Source organism: Pectinophora gossypiella, chromosome 19 (assembly GCF_024362695.1).
Source record: "Pectinophora gossypiella chromosome 19, ilPecGoss1.1, whole genome shotgun sequence".
NCBI lineage: Eukaryota > Metazoa > Arthropoda > Insecta > Lepidoptera > Gelechiidae > Pectinophora > Pectinophora gossypiella.
The window spans coordinates 1394632-1412478 of NC_065422.1; the positions used below are offsets into that span (position 1 = coordinate 1394632).

The 17847-nt window shown below is 38.3% G+C and overlaps 1 protein-coding gene and 1 non-coding gene across 3 annotated transcripts in view; one reads left to right on the forward strand and one right to left on the reverse strand.

Moving 5' to 3' along the window:
* The window catches only part of LOC126375567 (helicostatins), a 346624-nt gene that overhangs the window by 49014 nt on the left and 279763 nt on the right, over positions 1–17847 (forward strand). The window contains exon 1 of one of the 2 annotated variants that reach the window (XM_050022563.1): positions 5465–5470. The exons of the other annotated variant lie outside the window; for it this stretch is intronic. The gene's annotated coding sequence lies outside the window, so the exon portion shown is untranslated. Of the gene's footprint in view, positions 1–5464; positions 5471–17847 lie in introns of those variants that run through there. 2 annotated transcript variants of the gene reach the window in all.
* On the reverse strand, positions 4514–4664 carry LOC126375810 (U12 minor spliceosomal RNA). Its single transcript, XR_007567653.1, has one exon. It is a non-coding gene; the product is annotated as a U12 minor spliceosomal RNA (small nuclear RNA).

A 17847-nucleotide genomic window follows, 5' to 3' on the forward strand; every position in this document is an offset into this window, starting at 1 on the left:
TAACACCCTGTATATATAAAAACGCTACTAAATCTTTATAAATTACCCCAAGTAGGTATTAAACAACTAACGATGTAAACATCCAATTTTAAACCCATAAATCTATAGAGGGGTGATATTACTTATTATAATATCCTATTATGGGATATGACACACTGTCCATTAAAATAAGCAACATATTTAGAAAGAAAGACAGAAACATTTTACTCTATAGGGACACCACAGCAATAAATATAAAACAAAACACGGAATAACACATAACTCACAATCAAAACAACTTACACAAGAAAGTACAAATAAATCTTCTTCATCATCATCTCTTTAGCTTTACCCCGTTTTTGCTGGGTCTGCTTACTGCTTAGAATTTGGTTAGAGTTAGACAAAATTCTAAATTAAGTAAATTAAATACATCTTTTTAAGGTTATGTTATACTTAGTAACATCCTGTAACGGCCTCCGTGGTCCAGTGGTTGAGCGTTGGGCTCACGATCCGGAGGTCCCGGGTTCGAATCCCGGTGGGGACATATCACAAAAATCACTTTGTGATCCCTAGTTTGGTTAGGACATTACAGACTGATCACCTGTTTGTCCAAAAAGTAAGATGATCCGTGCTTCGGAAGGCACGTTAAGCTGTTGGTCCCGGCTACTACTTACTGATGTACGTAAGTAGTCGTTACATGAGCCATGTCAGGGGCCTTTGGCGGCTCAATAGTAACCCTAACACCAGGGTTAATGGGGTTGGCATTCCACCTCACAACCCACACGATAGAAGAAGAAGAACACCCTGTTTAGAGAATGATGATTGATTATTCAACAACACCTAACTGACACCAGGGTTGTGAAACTGGTAAGGTCGATCATCGATCTCACTCACACGTGCAGAAGAAGCAATGCAGTACTTATATTGGAGTTCCTTTACAGAATCAGTCTCCAGTAGGGGAGTTTTACAACATTGCCTTTATTTCACTGGCAGGCGTTGTTTGAACACCAACCGATTTATAGCGGAGGTGCCACTCGTTATCGGCTTTGGATATTTATGTCTTTATGGCTCAATTCAGATCAAAATCGGGTCATATTTAAGCTGAAGATATGCAAGAATTATTGATTCGCACTGACTGCTCCCAAAGGGATAATAAATGGATTTTGTTTGAAATCACGACGTGGCGGAAAAACCATTTTCTTTTTTCATCATCTCTGGCATTATCCTGTTCTTTTTTGAAAGGTCAGACAGGCAGTTGCTTCTGTAAAAACTCTCTCTCTCTCTCTATTTAAGAGCTGCGCTCTTGTCGGTGGAGTAACCGCCATTCCTCTCTTCTTCCCGCCAAAACCTTCACCTCCCGATACGACACGACCTGCACCTTCTCTTTTATTTGTTTCATAAATGTTATCCTAGGTCTACCCCTTCCTCTCTTCCCTTAAATTTTTCCTTCTATAATGTTTGTTATAAATGAATCGTGTCGTATCAGGTGGCCAATCATATTTCCTCTCCGGTTCTCTATAGTCTTCAATATGGTTCTCTTTTCTTCAACTCTTAAAAACTAGATCTGTCAAATCTTCAGGTTAGGTAAGCGGACCCTGTGAAAACGGGATATATAGCCTATATAGTATGCTAGGGATATGATGACATAGTTAATTAGTTGTTCACACTGACTTTTCCCAAAGGGACACTAAATAAATGTTTGATATCACGTTGTTCTAACGGAAAGCTCGATGAGATGTAGTTTTTTTTTAAAGAACGTCTAGGGCTCTGTGCCGAGGTTTTTCTTGCAGCTTCTTTTCCCCGGCTATACAGGTTGTGAGAAGCTGCAGTAGTTTTAGGCGGATGAAACGTTCGTTATGGTAAAAATTGACGATTCAAAGTGTAACTATGTTACCTTCTGAATAAAGATATTTTTGAATTTTGATTTTTTTGACAGAGCGACGCAACCGACAGAGGGATTGCGTCCTCTAACATGATGGACTAATGTTATGGGCGATAGGCTGATCCCTTATCACCATAAGGTTCATCATATCCATCTTAGGACTTCGTATCAACAGTGGCTGCAAGTTGTCTTTGATTACTTGTGGCTCTGCCCACCCCATTTGGGATTACGGGCGTGAGTTTATGTATGTATGTATGATTTTTATGAAATTTTGTAGGTACTTAGTTCATCTTGCGTCGCATGTACCTCTGACTACCCCATTTGGGATACAGTCGTGAGCTTATCTTATGTGTGCTATCTGTCAAATGGATGTACATAATAACTGTATCCTTTAGCATCTGTATGCTAGAGGACTCAGAGTCGCAGTTCGATTCCCCGTTAGTGCAACTATTAAACCTTATTTGAAGAACAATAGGAAACCCGTTATGCAGATAATTTGCAACTGCATTATGCTGTTATTTTAATCTAGAACACCTAGATACTTTCTATTTTACATTAATGTTTGTTTTTTTTTTGTTTTCACTTCACTTTTTTTTCTTATTTTCACATTATTTTATTTTTAAGTTAAGTATTTATATAATTGTAACCCTCGGAAGCAGCGTGGTCACTCCCAACACAAGCATATCAAATTGCTTACTGGGAAGTCCACAATTTCGATATTGTAAAATACTGGAGAAAAATAAAAATTATATTATATGTTATTATTATTATTTGGGTTGTTCTTCTTTTTTATCGACAATGATCTGTCCTTCGTTCTGCTTCTGATAAGTTATGTTTTAGAATTTTATTTCATGTTTTGATTGTCCAAAAATATAGTTATATTATTATACTCAAAATACAAGCAAAATACTAATCGATTCCTCAATTAGTTATTAACGTAGCTTGATCGTTTTTCACAAAATTATGTGACAGAGTGGTAAATTGAAATGCTGTCTCCGATGAAAAGGGCCACTCTGTCACAATATTTTTTGGAATGCGCCTGCAAAGAAAAGTATGTTACCAAGATAAAGAGAACCACTAAATAGTCCTCTACAGACACATCTTTATATGATGTTTTAAAATATTTATTGCCGTTATAATTTTAAAGATGTTAAATCCGATAAATCGAGAAAATGTCTTTTTATTGTCGATAAAAAAGAAGAACGACCCATTTACATCTTTATAAATAATAATAAAAAATAAAAATAAAAAGTCATTTATTTCTGAAAGTACATACTTAACAGTTGTTCGTGGGTAGGACTTCCCAGTAAGTAATGAGGATACTTGAGTTGGGAAAATTATAGCTCTATATAACGATTTTATTTCATATATTTATAACCGTAACTATTTGCACTTTTATACATAAATGTAGCTTTAAAATATATTGTTAGATAGAAAATAATCAGAATCAGAATCATTTATTCAACGTAATTATCATGGATAAACTTGTTGAAGGTCAATGTAACATATTTGAACTTACGTCATTTCGCAAGGTGTTATGGCTGAGGAGAAGAAATGACAAGAAACTGCAACAGCAACATATCTTTTAAATCAATGAGGGTGCATTACAAGTTATTTAATAACTAGAGGAACACATCGATCGCCTTAATCTCGACTGATTCATTGAGCAATATAATGTACCACTTTAGGTCTCTGTCGCACTAACATATTTGCCATTTAGTGAGACTTACAGTTCAATTTGTCAAAAAAGTTAATGTGACATGATACCAAAGTGTATACACATAATGCTCGTGACCGTACATCACTGTGCTAATACACGTCACAACACTGGCTTCTGTACTTTGACAGATATCGATTGGCTATCGATAGTATTTTGTTTTAAGTTTACGCGGTTATTATCATAATTAAAACACATAATAACGGGTTCTTACCGCGTTTAAATGTGTAAGTAAGTAACGGGGTAAGCATCTCATCAGTCATCCCGTGATCATGGCACTTGCAACAGTGTCGAAATATCGGGAGTCTCATATCCCCATTTAAACGCGGTAAGAACCCGTTATTATGTGTTTTAATTATCGATAGTATTGTTTCTGACTATCGCAAAGACTATCGATACACAGCAATAAATGCTATCTAAAACGATAGTGTTGGCCGATAATCGATTGTATATCGATGAATAATCGATTATTTTTAAGCCCAGGAATAATCTAAATATTGATAGGCATATCCATGGTATAAGAAGACCAGGTATGCTCAAAAGTGACAGCTAACATTTCAAGGTTAGCCCAGCTGACGTCATCCCACCCTGCGTTGCCATTATGTAAAAAATAAATTACCCACCACCAATCTTTTTATATTTACTTTGCAAGGAAAATTTGAAGTTTTAGTAAAAGACTTACTTACAGTTTTCATTATTTTTATATATGTGACAAGTAATAATAATTAAATATATTTTCAATAATATACGTCCTTGGAACACTTACGTCATCAATGGCTAGCAATGGCGGCTTGTCATAGGATTGAGCGTACCTGGTTTTCTATACCATGGGCATATCGATGTTATATCGAGAGTATACAATTTCAAGGTCAAAAGTAGATACTTCCGCAGCGCAACGTTATCTTCAGACATAAACTCCTTTAAAAGTTTTTAAAGAGGCAAATCGCTTCACCTGAATCACGCACAAAGTAGGTGCGCGACTCAAAGGGACGACCTGTACCCTCAAAAAACTGTTCCGCCCCTTATTGGGACATAGCCAAGAATTACCAAGGCCCAATAATTTCCTTACTCATTAGATTGAGGCACGATGTACCATTGTTCCTCGATTTAACTTATAAACTCGCATGGAAACTTTGATACCGCGTTCTAAAATACAACTAGCGCCATCTCTTGGTGCGTTTATGAAGCATTTATTCATAAATTATTCATCTAGTCAAGTCAAGATCACATCTGAAACAATGTTGGCCTTGACGTAATACCACAGTTCGTGAATAGGAATTTCATCACGCCATTCTACCATCGGGGTAAGTTACATCTATCTACCGCTATGCCGTTGTTTTCACAGGGTTTGCTTATCTACCTCTAACCCTACCTAAAAAATTGAGGTCCGGTTTTTTATACTGCCTGCCTAACCTTTCAACCCGAAGGGAAAACCAGATTAATTACAGATTTTTCCACAATCGGGTAAGTGAGTTTCCACCCTATGATGTTTTTCTTCACCGTAACATTTATTTTATGAAGTTTTGCTTCATGAATTTAAAAACAAAATCGAAAATGGTATAGACCCGGACTAGATTTGAACCTGCAACCTCACAATGAGAGTCAAGCGCTCTTCCAACGGGGCTACCACGATTCTATAATTAGCTATCCAATAGGGAAGTTTCCAACTTTCCAAATAGTGAAATCAGTTACTTTTTACTAAACGTCAAATCACGAAATACTGTCATGTGACGTTATCAATATAAGCGGTCAAACATCGTAGGTACGGTCACGAGCATTACTAATTATTATGTATACACTTTGGTACTATGTCACATTAACTTTTTTGACAAATTGAACTATTTTGTAGGTCTCACTAAATGTCAAATATGTTAGTGCGACAGAGTCCTAAAGTGGGTACATTATATTGCTCATTACTGTACCTACTCATTTCATAAATAAAATTCGAAAAGTAAAATGAGATTAATTTTTGATCACCGCAGACTGGTTTTTATTTCTAGATTAGCATTTTATATTTTTTGTTTGACCTAATCAAATAGTTCTAATGTGTGTGTTTCTGTGAATAAAATGTATGTTTACTCCAGTCTAGCCACAAGTTTGTGGGAGATTTTATCTTTTAATGTTGGTTGCGAGCCATTCATACTGGTGCATTCAGTCTAACCTTTGTCGGGATTTGAATACCCGTTTTACCTGAAAGCGTGGTATATAAATAAGCTTTTGATAAATTAGTAGGTAAGAAAAGCACTTATCGAATAACTAGAAGTGATAACTGAAGAAATAACTGAAGAAACAAAAAATATTTGTAATTTTTGGACACCTTTTTTGACATGACTTATTATAGATTGGCCGCAATTGCATTAACTACTTGGCCGGACAAATGGGGAGCGCTGAGGGCTCTCACCCGGTACAAAATTTAACACAACAGGCCTGAGGGTGCCCAGTTGGGCGCGACCCTCGGCTCAGACCGTCATCTGAGAGGAAAATATTTGAAAGAATTAAACGACTCTAGTGTGTCGATAGCGATAAGCACTGAATGAGGGAAATCGTCGACTACACCAGCGGGGTCGGTATCGGGGTTCTGAAGTATTTGGACACCACAAAAAACCAAATCGTCGCTGATTGTACTATCTGACGTATATGCAGTATTTTGAGAAACTTATTTGTGTTTGCATCTTATTCAGTTGTCAACTGTAATACCAGCCTCATCAACCCTGGTGTCAGGGTTATGAGCCGCCAAAGGCCCCTGACATGAGTCAGAATCAGAATCAGAATCATTTATTCAACGTAATTATCATGGATAAACTTGTTGAAGGTCAATGTAACATATTTGAATTTTCGTCATTTCGCAAGGTGTTATGGCTGAGGAGAAGAAATGACAAGAAACTGCAACAGCAACACATCTTTTAAAAACCAATGAGGATATACATTACAAGTTATTTAATAACTAGAGGAACACATTCAATACCAGACATTTTTATCATTTAGGTAGTCATTAATCTTATAGTAAGCTTTTTTACATAAAGTAAGCTTCACGTGAGCTTTAAATTTGTTCTCTGACAAATTTAAAATATTATCTGGTATTTTATTGATACCCAAAAAAGATGAATTTAATTTACTTAATCTAGAATTTTGAATAGCAATTTTATGTTTATTTCTTGTATTGTAAGTATGCCTTTCACAGTTTCTCGGAAGGAGAGATACATTTTTACGTACATACTTAATGTTTTCATATATATATTGACTTGCGACCGTCAGTATATTTATTTCTTTAAACAGCTCCTTAAAGAGTCCCGACAACGCAAATTATAAATAGCGCGGACTGCCCTTTTTTGAATGATGAAAATAGTTTCTACATCAGCGGCTCGACCCCACAATAAAATACCGTAAGACATTATGCTGTGGAAGTAGCTGAAGTAGACAAGTCTAGCAGTGGGTACATCTGTGAGTTGTCGGATTCTTCTGACGGCATATGCTGCTGAACTTAGCTTGCCCGCTAGTGATACAACGAGTCATATAACGATTACTCACTTACATCAGTACTTAAATAGTAACCGAGACCAACGGCTTAACGTGCCTTCCGAATCACGGATCATCACGGACAATCAGGTGATCAGCCTGTAATATCCTAACCGAACTAGGGAGCACAAAGTTATTTTTGTGATATGTCCGCACCGGGATTCGAACCTGGGACCCCTGGATCGTGAGCACAAACTTCAACCACAGGACTTCAGAGGCCATTATGAATATGGATAAAGCAGATGAAAGAGAGAACAGTATCTGCAAATAAGTATAACAATTTCGTTTAATATTAAAACATTATTCTTTATTGCTTCCTCATCCGTGTTTTATCTTTTTTAAAAATCAAAGAAAATTACTTTAATCTACAATATTTTAAGGAACATCGCAATTTACGTGACAGGAAAATAAAAATAATACACTTAAGGTCTAATAATTATTCATTAGTAAGAGGATTCTCTCTCTGTTATTCAGCACTTATCACAACACACCCACACGACACACGATTAATTCATCATCATCAGCCCATTAACGTCCCCACTGCTGGGGCACGGGCCTTCCCTATGGATGGATAGGGAGATCGGGCCTTAAACCATCACGCGGGCCCAGTGCGGATTGATGATTATTAACGATTGCTAATGCAGCCGGGACCAACGGCTTAACGTGCCTTCCGAAGCACGGAGGAGCTCGAGATGAAAACTTTTTTTGATCACCCATCCTATGACCGGCCTTTGCGAAAGTTGCTTAACTTCAACAATCGCAGACCGCGCGCGTTAACCGCTGCGCCACCGAGCTCCTCACGATTAATTATTTAAATTAAAATATTATCCTCTCAGACGTCACCCTGAGCCGAAGTTGGCGCCCTCATGGCTATTGGCTGCCCAGTCGCCTGGCCAAGTAGATAATGCCATTTGCGGAAAATCTACAATAAGTCACTTTAAAAAGAAATGCTTTTCGACACGTTTTAGATGAGTACGTCACGAGCATTAATAATGTATAAGTACACTTTGGTACCATGTCACAAAAACTTTTTTGACAAATTGAACTGTAAGTCTCACTAAATGTCAAATATGTTAGTGCGACAGAGTCCTACAGTGGTTACATTATATTGCTCATTCATGACTGTACCTATAATATATAGGGTATTAGTGACATCGTAACGAAAACTTTGAAGGATGATTCAAACCATGATTCTGAGTTGATATCCAGTGGAATTTTCCATCGCAAAAGTATAGAATTGAAAGTAATAAAAAAAAACTAAAAAGAAATCATGAATTTTGCGACGGTAAATTTGATACTAACTCAAGAATCATGGTCTGAATAATCCCCCTCAGTATTCGTTACGATGTCAGTAACACCTTGTAGGTACCTACATACATACTAGCACAGGATAAGGAATAGTACTACGAGTAGAATGGCAACTGCGCTCCCCACCACTGGCTGACCTAAGTTTACCTCACCCCCTCGGTCTTACTTTAGTCTTTAATCGTATGGCGTCAGACGTCACACACAGATGCGCGTGTACGATAACGTCAATATGTAGTGTCTTTGTAAAACGAGGTGTTTTGTACGAAGTGTCCGGGGTTTGATAATAGGTAATAAAATAACCTAAATTCTTTTCTTTCTAGTCTTTGTAACCTTTTGGCCCGGTACCTTGGTACTATTAATCTCTCTCTCTCTATTTAAGATCTGCGCTCTTGTCGGTGGAGTAACCGCCATTCCTCTCTTCTAATACTATTAATAGCAGTTGCTATTTTCTGCTGTCTGTCTGGGACAAATATCAATTTTGTCACGTTTTTCTGACGTCCCAGGTTGCTTTTTCATACGAATTCCATAGTAATTTCGTGTTTTGACGTATAGAAAATAGTAACTGATTTGACTAGCTGGAAACTACCCTATCGGAGGCATAATTAAACCGACGGTGAAGGTATAGTGTACAGGAGATATAATTATACATTTCGCCGGCTCAGGTGAATCAAGTCATTAACTTGCACTAATTCTATGTGGCCGACTCTACCCTTTCGTTGGGCTTTCAAAATGGCGGACGGATAAACTTTACATAAGGTGCTGAGCAGTGAAGCCCCTTCTGATGGCGAATAGATTACATATTCGCAACTGGTTGCGTATTAAGACAAAACACACACACACACACACAAACATTCTTCATTTACTACTAGTTGCCAACAAAGGAGTAAAATTCTTCCTTTTCAACTGGTTACGAAACGTGGTTGCGATGGCGGCCCAAGAGAGTTGAAGCGACAGCAGTTGAAAATCAACGCCATAATCTAGCTACAGCTAGGCTATGGCATTTGCTGAGTTGAAATTAATTCATAATACGCTGGTTTCCAACAAATCAAATCATTTACTTTTTTCTAAACGTTATAACTAGTGATGTGCCGGATCGTTAAAAATGTATATCCGCGGATACGGATCTGAATACGGATATTTAGTGTAAAGATCCGCGGATACGGATACGGATCTTTATTTTCTTAAACAAAAAGATTAAAGTTTTAGTTATTTCATTGTTATAAAAGTGATATTTTATCTTGCTTTCATTATAAAGATCTATCTATGTAAATGTTTGCAATATAAAGGTGCCAAATATTTGATTTTAAGAAATAAAAACAATCTGAATGGAATTTTATAGCCTTTTTGTTTAATAATTCTACTTAATCACCTGAAAAAGATCCGTAAAAGATCCGCGTGAAAAGTAACGGACACGGATACGGATACGGATATTCGGAACATCACTAGTTATAACACGAAATTACTATGGAATTTGTATGAAAAAGCACACTGTGACATCGTAGAAAAACGTGATAAAATTTCGGACTTATTATTACGTTTTTCTTGAATAAGATACATAAATAAGTTAAAAATAAAAAATGGTTTTCGTTAGTTTTCACTCAGCTCCTGAACACAGAAACATAGCTAATTAGAATTTTCTACAATTGCGGTCATTTTAGCTGCAGGCGCTTTGTTCATAATATAATATGTATTACGCAATTGGGTATTACTAAATGGGGATAGTGGGGATAATCTGGATTACTAAATAAAGACAGATCTAAAACAAACGAAAAGTATTTTCTTTTTTCTATTTAACTTATTTTTGCTTCTATGCTGTTCTGGGAGCATATAAAAAAACATAGAACACGTTCAGCTGCTTCTCTTCCCGGGCATGTCGTAAAAACCGACAGAGGGATTGTGTTCTCTAACATGATGGACTAATGTTATGGGCGATAGGCTGATCCCTTATCACCATAAGGTTCATCATATCCATCTTTGGACTTCGTATCAACAGTGGCTGTAAGTTGTCTTTGATTACTTGTGGCTCTGCCCACCCCATTAGGGATTACGGGCGTGAGTTTATGTATGTATGTATGTATGTGTACTTATTTATGAATTTCAATCAAGAAAACGTAATACTAAGTCCGACATTTTATCACGTTTATCTATGGATGGCGTCACAGTGTGCTTTTTCATAGTGTTTCGACGTTTAGAAAAAAGTAACTGACTTGACTAGTTGTAAACTAGCCCACTATTCTAACAAAAACTCACTTCTATTACCCATCAGGGTAAGTATGGATTTCTGTTTGCATCGGTCTTCAGACACCACGCTTTAAAACCAGCCCGATAAATTACAAACATTTAACTGCAAAGGGTATTACCAATTTTTTCTTTAGCTAATACCTAGTATGTTTAACTAACAGACACCATCAAAGCAAAGTACAGCGGATGTTACCAGTGATTATAATAACAGATTATTTAGCAGATGTTACATTAGGCACATAATAATAATTGTCCTGTGATAAGACACTGGAATTCCGTTCATATGGAACCACATTCATATTGGAAGTCACTGTTGTACAGTGGCTTGCTTCTCAAACGAGGAGTGCCGGTTTTTACCTAACCTGAAGATTTCATAGGTCCGGTTTTTTACAGAAGCGACTGCATATCTCGAACACTTGACTCGCCTGACTGAATAGTTTGTGACTTGAATAGTCTGACGCCAACATTCATAAACTGCCTATATACCGGGTGTTAGTGACATCGTAACGAATACTGAAAGGGATGATTCAGACCATGATTCTGAGTTAATATCTAGTGGAATTTTCCGTCGCAAAATTCATGAAATTTTGAGTTTTGTTTTTAATTATTTTCAATTCCATATTGTGCTTTTAGCTGCATAGAACCCAAATTTCAATAAAAAAAACAATAATGACAAATTATCGAAAATTTTCGATGTAATGGAGACAACAGCTGCTCGAACGGGTCAACGGCCACACGCACCGCGCCGCGCGCCCCGCTCCGCACGCCCCGCTCCGCACGCCCCGCCCCGCGCCGCGCGCCGGCGGCGCGGCGGCGGCGCGGCGGCGGCGCGGCCTACAAAGTAGGCACTACGAACCGATCCTATTTCTTTCTCTGTCTATCGTAAATTGTAAATTTATTTTATTCTTATTCTTAAATGGACGGATAATCAACAGGCATAAAATTTATGGAATACACGTCAATTTTAAGCAGAAATCTAAAACAACCGACAGAATTAAGTTACCAGCGAGATACCTTTTTGATTCGACCGGGTTATTCATTCATTTACTCATAGGAATCAGGGCCATTATCTACCTAAAACAGTTGAAACAGTAAATAATTGTATTCTTTGTTGTCATTAGAATAACTAACAACCAACTAACACAACCACCACAGATTAGGTAATTAGTTACCTACTATGTCAACCATCCACCAACTTAGTATGTAAGTACCTACGCAAAACCTCGCTACACAAAAATCGAAAATAAATAAATCTTTTAGATCAATACCCATTATTGTTACAAAGCAAGACCTATCGGTACTATCGCTAGTATCGATCTAAATGTACTATCACTACTTTCGATAGTTTAGACAATTTTCAAGTTCAACAATTGATAATCTACCTATCGATAGTTCGGCAACTCCGCCGCGTAGGCAATGTCGGCATGTTCAAAGAAAAAATTGTCCGAGTGGAGTGATCTTATTTTTCTTGTTACATGTTGGTACCGTACCGAGGTACTAAGTACTAAGTTATTCGTAGTTTTAAATCTCATTGTTAAATCATCAGTAAAGAACTAATTAAACCTATCCTGTTCTGTGTACAATATTCATGTAACGGCTACGTGCTTACATAAGTACCTAGTAGACGGGAGCAACGACTTAACGTACCTTCCGAAGCACGGATCATTTTACTTTCGGACAATCAGGTGATCAGCCTGTAACGTCCCAACCAAAGGCCTTATAAACAGATTTTTGTGATATGTCCCCACCGGAATACGAACCCGGACCCTCCGCATCCCATCGCTCAACCACTGGACCACATAGGCCAAGAAGGTTCTAAGACATAATTAAAGGATCCTGGGACGCAAGACCTCCGAGTTAGGGCTTGTTTGATCTGTCTTGATGGATACTCGGACGTGAATAGCCTCACGGATCAAGGGCAACGCGCGCCAATAAAGTAGGCATTACGAACAGATACTAGGTATTTCTTTGAGTTGATAGGTATCAAGTGAAGTTTCCTGTCGCCAAATTCATAAAAATAATAGATTTTTTTCAGTCCCATATTGTGTTTTAAGCTGCATAGAACGCACATTTAAAATAAACAAATAAAAATTACTAATTATTAAATTTTATCAATGTCATCAATAATAATAATAACGTATCTACAACTTCAGCTATGCGCAGGTGAATAGCCGGCGCACGGGTCAAGGGCAACGCTCGCCAATAAAGTAGGCATACGAACAGATACTATTTCTTTCTCTGTCACTTGCACCATAAACATACTTCTCTCTCTCTCTCTAGTCGTCGGCTCGACGCGGCCGCGGCCGGTGCGTCGTCGGCGCCCTTAGTCGGCGCCTTTGATGCTTTGCGCTAACGCCGCCCGCCGCGCGCTTCCGCTCAGTCGAATACTAAGCTTGACCCGAATCGCGTGATGTTTTTCGAGGATATTTTTTTCGTGTTTGTGAGTGTTTGTTTCATTCTGTAAATGAGTAGTGTCGACTATGATGATAGATCATAGACCATTTACTGCGCAAAAGTATGGAAGATTGTTGATGTTTATTAAAGAGCAAGGTGTTGTGTTTGTGAGTGCGTGTGATACCTACCTACCGCGGAGGAAACGCGATGTTGCATACCTACGTGACGTGACATGTTCTAGGGTACCTACCTAGGTACTTCATCCGAAGGAATAACAATTAAGGTAAGGCAAGAGTAGGGTTTTTATTGTTAATAAGTTAGGAACGTTTTAATAACTGGTAGGTAGGTACCGTGCGTGAAAAATCGTGGCAGTAGGTGTTCTACTTCAACAAACAACATTTTTAAACGTTGAACCACTACTAAGCATCTAAATACAAGAGAATGAAAACTCCTACCTAGATATCAACATCGTATCTCACACGCGTAACGTAGCCGCGCGTAAGTTTAGAGTCTGTGTGGCGCGTTGTTCGACTTACATTGCGGCACAGTAAAAATTGAAAATCTTAATTAAACATTTGCGACAAGAAAAACACCCACCATCGTTTTTAGTACAATAAAATAGGCGTTACATTTTTTTTTTCGTTACGATGTCACTAACACCCTGTATTTCCCACTGCTGGGCACAGGCCTCCCCTCAATCAACCGGAGGGGGTATGGAGCATACTCCACCACGCTGCTCCACTGCGGGTTGGTGGAGGTGTTTTTACGGCTAATAGCTGGGGCCAACGGCTTAACGTGCCCTCCGAAGCACGGAATCATCTTATTTTTTCGGTGATTCAAGCCTGCAAAGTCCTTACCAAACAAAGGACAGTCTCATTGAATCCGGACCTCCAGATCGTGAGTCTAACGCTCTAACCACTAGACCACGGAGGCTGTTACGCTAACATTACTCAATAATAAAGTCCTTTTAATTCGCTCCCAGTCTAATATGGAAGACACTTCTGTTTACTTATTCTATGCCATAAAACACTATAAATAAAGTCTACTACGGTAGTTACGGTACCACATTAAAGTCCGTAGATCATTTACACATTCGTTACTAAATGGATTACTACATAAATAAACAGCTTTTTATGTGGACTAAGGCCAGGCGCGCACTACGAGTTTTTCGCCGCGCGGCAGAAAAAAGCAGCAGTATAATTTCGCACTGTAATTCTGTACCAAATAGTATTATTAAATTGTTATTAAATTGTTGTATCAACAGTGGCTGCAAGTTGTCTTTGATTACTTGTGGCTCTGCCCACCCCATTAGGGATTACGGGCGTGAGTTTATGTATGTATGTATGTATGTATTAAATTGTATTGCGCGCACTTGACGGCTGAAGAGACTTTTTGTAATTATTTCTTTTTATTTTGGTGCAATAAAGTGTATTTGTATTGTATTGTATTGTATTGACGGCAGAGCCGCCGCAGCGGCGCAGTATCACAGTGCGACATTATGCCGCTGCATTTTTCTGCCGCGCGGCGAAAAACTCGTAGTGCGCGCCTGGCCTTACAGTTTGGTTTGAAAATAAACATCGTTTTTATACCTCTCCCTTCCGTGTTGGTAGAAAAGAAGACAAGCGCTAAACTTGCCTCTATCCGGTGTAATATGCAATTAAAGAGGACTATTTTTATTCTGTGGCCGCGACAAAATGCAAAAGGCGAGCTTACTATAAACTAGACGCGACTGCTGCGAGTTGAATCTCCTTTTTTAGCTGAGTTCGAAAAAAAAGAGGTTCTATGCTCGGCAATATAAAAATGTTCGGTATATAAAAAATGACGATTCAAAGTGTAACTGTTCTATGTTACCTACTGAATAAAGATATTTTTGAATTTGAATAATTAGTTCGACGGTTTTTCTTTGTTATTTTTAAGTACCATAAGTACATAAACTCACTACTGTAATCACTAATTGGGTGAGCAGAGTCACAAGTATCTAAGTCATAATTATAAAATGATAACTAAAAGATAATTGGATAGTATCCTTGTCAAAGATCATTATCTCCCGAGCGTCATCCCGTTATTCACAGGGTCCGCTTACCTAACCTGAAGATTTGACAGGTCTTTTACAGAAGCGACTGCCTGTCTGATCTTACGGCCAATAGGTATAGGTTAGGTCACATACCTCCGAAATGCATTTCTCGGGTATGTGGGTTCCCTCACGATGTTTTCCTTCACCGCTGAGCACGTCACAATCATTTTTGATCCAAACATTCGATTCGAACCTGCGACCTCCAATTGAGAGTTAAGCGTTCTACCGACTTGGCTACCACGGCTTCTTATCCTTGTCAACGAAAAATTATGAAATTGTGATTACTAAATAAAAACAGATCTAAAACTGTCGAGAAAATTTTCCTTTTTTCAATTTAACTTATTTATGAGATTTATACACGAAAAACGTAATAATAAGTTCGAATTTTGTCACGTTTTTCCATGGTGACGTCCGTCATAGAAATACGTGATGAAATGTCGGACTTATCGTAACGCTTTTCTTTATTAAAATTGTTTGATTTTTCATATAAATTCCGCAATAAATTCATGTATTGACATTTAGTAAAAATAATTGATTTGACTATTTGGAAACTAGCATCCGCGCTATGCAAGAAATCCACGGATTTAAATTGACAAGTCATTACAAAGAGGAACTTTCAGGTTAAAGATTTATTTCTCAAAAGAATTACAAATTCACTTAATATGAGAAACATTAAGACAGTATAATTATATTAGCTTATAGTTATCCAAGAGTTTATACAAACATGCTATTACTACTTAAGAATAAAAGAAAAAGAAAAATAATACAAAAATAGGTATATATGTTACGTTGCTGCTATATAGGTTTTAAGGTTGTTCTTAAAAGAAGTCATGGTTTCAGTATTTTTAATTTCTTTTGGCAAGCTGTTATAAATCTGCGCTCCCTCATATAATATATTTTTAATGCCATAAGTTTTAGTTCTAGGTCCACGTAATACAATATTATCTTTGTTCCTTGTATTATGCTTGTGGGTCTTTTTGGTGAAAGTGATGTCTGAGTGAATGGTCTTATGTAAAATTTTCCTTACCAGTATGCATGTGTTATATTTATATAATTGCGATAAGTTAAAGTATTTTGTTTTATTATAAATTATTTCCAGGCTATGTTCTTCAAAAACAATGTAGATGGCGCTGTACAGATTTTCCTTCGTTTAACCTTCTAATTTCATGGATAACAGACATACTATGCATCTTTCATCTTTGTTTTTGGGTATATGGACCCTTTTTATTACACCCAGGCACAATTACATCTTCCACCCATTATTATTCTGATCAAAATAAAGAGAGGCAATATAGGTAGCAACATAATTCTTTACATAATGCGACCCTAATATCAAGCAACACATATTTTTATATATGCTTCTGCCATTACATTGTATTTAGGAATAATTATGTACTTATCCGAGTAATAAAAAGTCGGTTCATAAACGACGAAGGTACCCCTAAATAAACATAAAAAATATACGGTCGAATTGAGAACCTAATCGTTTTTTGAAGTCGGTAAAAAAATAGGTAATTATCACGTTAAAGTTTTACGATGCCATCTACTATATAGTCTCTATCTATCTATCTATCTACTCAGCCTGTATCCACCCACTGCTGGCTATAGGCCTCCTCTCTTTCACGCCATCCCTTCCGGTCCTGTGCAAGTCTCATCCATTGCTTTCCGGCGTACCTCACAATGTCATCCGACCACCGCTGCACCGTGCTGGTGGTCTGCCTCGATATCGCATCCACTTGGCCACCATTCAGTAACAGCGTTAGTCCATCTGTTGTCTTCCCGTCTTGCCAAGCGTCATGCTTATTTTTCACACTTCCGTATAAAACTCATCCTTCTAATTAATTACCATCCAACGCAATGACCGTATAATTACGTAGACATACAAACAACATTTTTTAACAAGGGTTTCCTGGCCAGTCGGAGTGGAAATTGTATTCAATAATTAATTGAAATTAATGTTCCGCTTTCGTAAGTGTTATTCTTGCTAAAGGCCCTTGTCCTGCCGGCGTGCAAGCGATTAGCTTCTGTTAGATAAAACAGAATCTATCGGCCGAGTCAAAATTCAAATTCAAAAAATTCAAATAATTTATTGTGATACACGGGTACATTTTTTGTGACGTGACTTATTGTAGATTTGCCGCAGATGGCATTAACTACTTGGCCGGACAAATGGGGAGCGCTGATGGCTGTCATCATCATCATCATCATCATCAGCCGTACGACGCCCACTTCTGGGCATAGGCCTCCCCCAAGGATCTCCACGACGATCGGTCCTGCGCTGCCCGCATCCAGCGGCTTCCCGCGACCTTCACCAGATCGTCGGTCCACCTTGTAGCGGGCCTACCCACTGAGCGTCGTCCGACACGCGGCCGCCACTCCAGAACCCTTCCGCCCCAGCGGCCATCGGTTCTCCTCGCCATGTGTCCTGCCCACTGCCACTTCAGCTTTGCAATTCTCCGAGCTATGTCGGTGACTTTAGTTCTCCTGCGGATCTCCTCATTTCTGATTCGATCAAGCAGGGAAATACCAAGCATAGCTCTCACCCGGTACAAAATTTAAGATAACAAGCCTGTGGGTGTTCAGTTGGGTGCGAACCTCTGCTCAGGGAGTTGTCTGAGAAGAAATGATCTAACCGACTCTAGTGGTTTGATAGCGATAAGCGTTGAATGAGGGAAATCGTCGACCACGCCAGCATCGGGGTTCTGACGTGTTTGTTGTCGCGAAAGGACCGGGATT